The sequence below is a fragment of the Drosophila navojoa genome, chromosome 3 (assembly GCF_054131105.1).
Source record: "Drosophila navojoa isolate 15081-1374.11 chromosome 3, UAZ_NAV_1.0, whole genome shotgun sequence".
In the NCBI taxonomy this organism is placed as follows: domain Eukaryota; kingdom Metazoa; phylum Arthropoda; class Insecta; order Diptera; family Drosophilidae; genus Drosophila; species Drosophila navojoa.
Window position 1 is genome coordinate 7,425,140 of NC_142891.1, and position 7,261 is coordinate 7,432,400.

The 7,261-nt window shown below is 39.7% G+C and overlaps 1 non-coding gene across 1 annotated transcript; it reads left to right on the forward strand.

Annotated features, from left to right (window-relative positions):
• The first annotated feature begins 723 nt into the window (after window positions 1–723).
• Window positions 724–2,256, forward strand: LOC115563829 (uncharacterized). The gene has a single exon (XR_016196502.1). It is a non-coding gene; the product is annotated as an uncharacterized LOC115563829 (transcript).
• The last annotated feature ends 5,005 nt before the right edge of the window (window positions 2,257–7,261 follow it).

Below are 7,261 nucleotides of genomic sequence, written 5' to 3' on the forward strand. Positions count from 1 at the left end.
AGAAATTAGATCTCAGACAAACTTTTGCCCAAGTAATTATTGACGGATTAAAGACTATTCAATCAATAAGTTCTTATATACATAGCTCTTAACGGTATGTAAATGTAGTAAAAAATTTTAAGTACAATCTAACGATATAGCGCATAATGTGATATGAAAGAAAATTTAGATTATAAAATGGAATATTATTTTAGGTTACATATATTAAATATTACAATAGTTAAGGGTATGTATACGCACACATCTGCCTATAACACAAATGGAAATAAGATGTTCCACTAATAGTTGGACAGCTCCTACAATCCACACAGTCCACACTCAATGGTCAAATCCTGCCCATTTAATTTACTATTGATCTGCCTGTCAAATGTTGACAAGAACATGGGAGGGTGGGCACAAGGGAAGTGGGTTAATACATATGTATGTATGTTGGTATGTGAGTATTCAAGGTATTCGATGTATTGAATATAATCCATACCTATACCAAGATAACTCACTAACCCAGATAACTTCCTGTATATATGTATGTATGTATATGTTATATTGATATATTTAGGTATCCTAAGTTTATCTTGAATTATATGTGCTCCACGTACTTTATGTCCTCTAGGTACTCTACCTTCTCGATATTTTAATATTACATACCCCTTTCTGGGCATGCCATGAAATCCATGTGTCAAATGCCAAGGTAAACTTTGCTACCTTAGGCTCTAAAAAAATATCATACAAAGATCTAAATAGCTCTAGAGAGCAGTCGTAGGTAAATAATTCTCATTTCAAATACAGATAGAAACCAAATAACACAATATTGAAATTCTACAAGTTGCTAAAGACAATCGTTAATTCGGAAGGAATCGAGCCCGGAACTCGAGCTTAAATCATGTCTACAGATGAGTTAAATTTTGTTTGCGAAAAGTTGGGCTAACTTTGAGTACATGGACAATCAGCTGGAATCGGCCAAGGATTACGCTCACTGGCTGCTCTCCAACATGGAGGTGAGCTGGCGCGGCTGCCTGATATCCGGATTGCTGGCCTATTTGCGTGAGCCGGGACCGCAGCGTTCGCCGCGGCAATGCGTGAAGGCGCTGCGAGTGCTGCACGAGATGACGACGCACTGCACCAAGGTCGATCTGAGGCGTCTGGTGCTGACCACCGATTTGCTTGCGCTGATGCGCGAAATGCTGCAGATTCCCAAATTGCGTGGCACCATCAAGAGCTGCTGCCTGGCGCTGTTGAGCAACATCCTCAGTCTCCGGCTGGCGCATGCGGGACGCTGTCGTCGAGTCGGGTCTGCTCGCCGAGCTGCTGCAGATACTGACGCAACGGCCGCGGGGCCAGCAGCCGGTGCAGCAGTGCGACAAGGGACAGGTGCTCTGGCTGCTCTACCAGGTGTTGCGCTACAAGGTGCCGGGACCCACATCGACGGCCATACGGGAGATTGCCGCCGCGCTGCCCGTACTGCTGCATCGCTCACAGGACGTGGAGCTGCTGGTGCCAGCGCTGCGGATGGCTCGCCTCATCTCCGAGTACCACTCGACCATGGTGCCGGCCGTGGTCAAAACGAAGCTGTTGGGTCGCGTTATACGTTTTGTGCTCAGTCCGTTGCCGGAGATCCAGCGAGAGGCGCTCTTTGTGGTGGCCAATGTGTGCCTGGAGTACCGGCGACGTCAGACACTGTTTCGTTTTCCCAAGAGCATTCTGCTGCACGTTCACGGCCTGGTGCTGGGTGGGAAGCCAGAGATACGCTTGCTCGTGCTGCAGCTGCTGGGCGGCATTATCGACAACAGGTGCATCAAGCTGGAGCATTTCGTGGAGCTGGGCTTGATCAAGAAGATCGTGTACTGCGCCAGCAAGCACGAAAAGGATGCTGCAGTGCGTCTGACCGCCGGCTGGACTCTGGTCAGTCTCGCTTTGCGTCTCTGCCGCTGCTACTTGGATTATTTTATCGACTGCGGCGCTCTGCATGCCATCTGCGAGCTGGTGCGCCTGGAGCTGCCGGTGCAGCTGCTGCGCAACATACTCGTCGTGCTCTTTCTGCTGGGCGAGAAGCATTGCCATAGGAAGCTGTGTCTGCTGCACGTCATGTGGCAGTGCAACATTTGGCCAAAGATTCAATCGCTGCAGGGCAGCAACAATGCTGCCGTTCGAACGCTCTGCACGCTTCTCACCTCCCGTCATGCCATGGAGTTGATTTGGCCCGAGGCGCGCATCTATATGAGAATGTAATTTTACATCGAAATAATATAATGAATGTTAATAATAAATTTATTTAAATTGTTAGTAATGTTCCTCTGTCATCCAAGAGCAGAACCGATAAGTAAATCAGAAGTTGGTAAACTAAATGGAGCAAATTATGAAGAACATCTGCGCTAAGCAGGCAAAAAGAATCAACAGCAGCATAACCAATGAAGTCAATTTACATACATAGAAAGAATGCTGAAGTAAAATAACGGAGGAGTTGGCCCTCCCGCTCACTGTTAAGCCTGCAGCCTGTCCACAAATCTCAATGCACTAACAGAGTCCACTCTCTCATGTAGAAAGAATGCCCAACTAAAGTAACGGCATCACCATTACCCCTACCGCTCTCTTAATCGCACTGTTCGCTCGCAGTATGCCAAATGTCTCAATACTGCTCTCTTCGAAAAGCTCTCTGCTAAGCTCTGCTTAATGGAAGCTCATACAACAAATACAGCCACAACTATTTTCGTATGTTTGTTTCTATTGCTCACTTGTCTGCTGTTAATGGTATTTTAAATATTATTGCCCTGCTGCTCAGCTTTGTTTATTTGGCCAATAACTATAAAATGGTAGTTATATTAGTATAGTGTAAAAATTTAATTGAGCGTAAAAAATATATTTATGTGTGAATGTAGGGAGTACTTTATTTATTTGCTGACTATGACTACTAATTTACTCTTAGAAAAACACAAGCTAATTGCATTAAATAAAATTTAATTTATTATTAAACAAAAAATAAGCTATCCTCTAATTAGCACTCACAATAAAACAGGTATAAATTACCATATCAGAGAGTATTTCCATGCTCACATTATCTGAGCAGCTCACTCACATTTGCTCATGCTCTGTTGTCTTTGTTGTGTCATTTCATTACTGACAACTCACGATTGCACTCTCATCTTAGCTGCCAACTCTGTACTCAGCTTATCTTCCACAACAGTGTTCGATCCAAACTGCTCTCTATTTCATATGCACGCTCATTGGTGAATTCTATTTATGTATGCGTTTCTCCTTTTACTTTTGCATAACAAAAAGAGTGCTTAAAACAGCAAAGAGTGCCCCTTTGCACTCACACTAAGAAAGCTGAACATATGAGTTTGTGTACATTAAGTTCCACAAGACTACGCTCATTTTACAAAAGCTCTTACAGTTTGAAGCCTAATGCATATAAACCTACAAACATACATACATATGTATGTAATCAAACCACAATTTCATGTGATATTGAATTACATTTTAAACTCTAAGCAATCTTTAATAAGAACTTTATTTTAAAGACGATTGGTTTCGAAAGAATACATATTTTCAATATTTTAAAGTCAATTTCTATGCTATAAAATATCTGTGGTATAAAAATTTTACTGAAATATTTAAAAGAAATCCGAATTATTTTCTATTTTGTATTTTTTTTGTTATATCAATTTGGCTTTTCTATATGTGCTATAGAATTCAATGTGATTATTTAACATGCTAATTGAAAGAAATGGAAATCTATGCAAAATGCATATTCTATTTATGAATTTGAAAAATGTTGTTTCAGTTCCAACGATAAAAGTTTGTTGCAGCGATTTTCAATTTGTTTTCCTTTTTTTTTTATTATTATTACTCGCATTAAACTTTGTAAAAAGTTTTGCGGTAGATATATGTACACATATATGTATGTGTGCATGGGCGTGTAGGTGTGTATGCTAAGTGTTTGTATGTATATTTGTATGCGAGTTCGTGTGTGTTGAGTTTACATTTGGCAAACTAATTGTATGTAAATATGTCAGATGTGTGTCGTCAACACCTGCATGCATAAGTGTGCGTGCTTGTGTGTGTGTGTGTGTGTGAGCGTGAGGATTGAGTGTGCGGTATATGTGTGGTCGTGCGCGTGTGCATATGTTTGTGTGTATTTGTATTGCATATTGACAATTTCATAAATGCGGTAACATTTTCAATTAAATATGCGCAACGCCGCAAACACACAGCTGCACGCACACACACACACACACACATATGTATATATAATCAGACACACACACACGCCCACTAGCATTTTACTGTGCATTACCCCAGTCCATCAATCTACGGTAAGTCGATTGATATGTATACACATACACACACACACCCACACTCACATACACATGTATGCGTGTGCAGGTGTGCAGCTTTTTGGTCGGTTACAAATTGCAAATCAATCAATAAATAATTGAAATGAAAATCATTTTGCTGGTTTCAACTTATCTTCCAATGCCTGCCGCTACGTCTCCCGTTACGCCTCCCTTATGCTCTCACTTCCCCTTCAGCATCTCAGTCCCTCTTTCTTCCTGCCTCGTTGGCTATGCTGCAGTCTCTGCTTGCGTCACTGCCTCTGCCGCTGCCTGCGCCTCTGCTACTGCTTTACGCTACGCTTTAGTTGCGTATGCAAATGGGCAAAATTGTGTACATCTATCACTCGATTCGGATCGGAATCAGAATCGAAATCGTCAGACAGACCAACACACTGGAACACTCACACACGCACACACACACACGCACGCCACACATGTGCAATTGATGCAAGAGAGCATAGAGAGGGAAGAGAGAGAAAGAGAGCAGCGGGCAGCAGCCAAAAATTTCAACTCATGAAAGCGTTTGCAGGTGTGCGGGATTAGTGATGAGACAACTGATGTATGAATGGATATACAGACACCTACATACATACATATATGTATATAGATACATATAAGCACACATATGTATATATGCTACTGTGTGTGTGTGTTATCCGAAACTTTTTAAGGTGATTTGTTAGGGCAAGTGATATTCTCTAAACTGTGATTAGTTTACACACACACACAGACAGAGAGAGAACAACTGATGAAGAGAGAGAGAGAGAGAGAGAAAGAGAGAAAGCGGCCTTTGTGTGCAATTGCTAAAGATTCCAAATAAATCTATGCGATTTTTTTTCTGATTGGAAAAAAGCGAAGGAACTTATATTGAAGCTTTTATAGTTGCGAAACAGAGTCAAAAGCGAACTGTGAAAGTTTTTAAAGGAGATTAAGTTTTAAATATAAAAAACATACAAACATAAAAATTAAATATTTAACATAAAGCAATTGGAATTAATGCAGCTCTAAAAAATAAATTAAATGCTCAATAATTGAAAACAAAATATATTCATTTCATTTTAATTATGGGATTTTTTTTAACTTAAATTTTAATTTCTTATTTTTTATTATTATTATTTATTTATGTAATTATATAATTTATTTGTTTTATTATATATGTTAAATACTTTATTTTATATATTCAATTGAATAATTTTTATGTTACTTTAATTTATTTTTTTTATTTATTCTTTTTAATTTTTTTTTAAATTTGTATTTTTTTATATATTATTTATTTTTATATTATTTATTTTTATTATTTTTTATTATTTATATTATTTATTTTTAATTAATTTATTTCGTATATTGTATGGTTATCAATTTTGTATTTATTTTATTTATTACTATATATGTATTTGATTATAGCTGTATTTTGATATTTTGATATTATTTCCATAATATTTTCTTCCAATTATTTATTTAAAATTTGAAAATTTCTTGCTAAAAGCTAAAAGAAAACCTGTTTAGCCTTTGATGACATCACATTTCACATTTTCATGCCAATCACTGAAGCATCTCTAATGCTGCTGCATTGCTTGATTGTGTGTGTGTGTGTGCATATGTGTGTACGGTTTTGATATTATGTTAAATTACCAATTTCACAAATCAATTTGGCACTTTTTCAATAATGCACGCGCGACCGACGAGATGTTTGCCATTTTCAAATTGAAAAACTCGATGAAAAGGAAGAAAGCGAAAATAAAAAAAAATGAAAATGAGAAACGCTTAGACAGCAGCAGGCACACGCTCGAGCTGCAACTGTGTCTTTGACTCTCAGCTGCTATATATATCTAGATATATATATATAGTATATGTATTGTTAGAGCCGCGGGTTAAATTTAATTTCAAAGTTCGCTTTTGTTTTTGGCTGTGCTTCGTTTTTGTCGTTATGGCCCAAAATCCCGCACAAATCCTTTGAGCTAGCACACGAACAGCTGCTGAGGACGCGGCGGGCCCAGGACTCTAAAGCAAGGACTTTTCTCGCTGCTCTTGTTGTTGTTGCTGTTGCTGTTGTTGTTGTTGTTGTTAAGCGGCGCTGCTTTGGTTGCAGATTTACGCACCAGCAAATCGTTGAATTTATTTGGATGAGGTTGGTGTGCGCGGAGGGAGGGGGCAGTTTGGACCGTGCCCTAGAATTGTGGGCCAGAGGTGGGGGCGTGGCGACAGTTTCAATTTTGTCATTGCATCGCGAGGCGTGCCAAAAACCCAAAACCGTAACCGAACCCAAAAACTGCAGTCCAAAACCCCAACAGGAGAGGGTCGGGGGCCTGCCACGCCCACACTTTTGCAGGGCAGACTGATCTTGATTGCATTTGCCAAATGCCAACACCAAACTTGCAGACACACACACACACCGACACACACACACACATATATATGCATCCGTCAACTGGGTGACAATCTAATCAAGCCAAGCGGACAGCGCGCACGCGTGTGTGTGAGCGTGGGTGAGTGCGGCTGTGGGCGTGTCTACGCCCACACGATTTAAAGCCGGGCCACCATTTGGGGCCCGTTGCAGTCGAGCCTGCTTTGTGCATCACAAAGAACAACAAAAAAATACTGAAAACAAAAACGGAAGTGTCAGCAACTTTTTGAATAATTTACAAAAGTAAAAAAAATATATAAAAAAACACACGTATGAAAGTATCTGACGTGTGGATACCCTGTAGCACATACTGCGTATGGTATAGAAATAAGTGAGCTAAGGACGAGGAAGTTCTTGCTGTCCTTTGGCTCATGTCATAGTAGGAGTGCTTAAGCTCAGAGTGTGCATGACGTACAGATACCCTGCATATAATGATGCAGCTAAGAACTTAAGTGAAATACAATATATTGCATATTCAATTAGTATATATTAAAGTCATATACATATATACTTATGCCAAGCCATT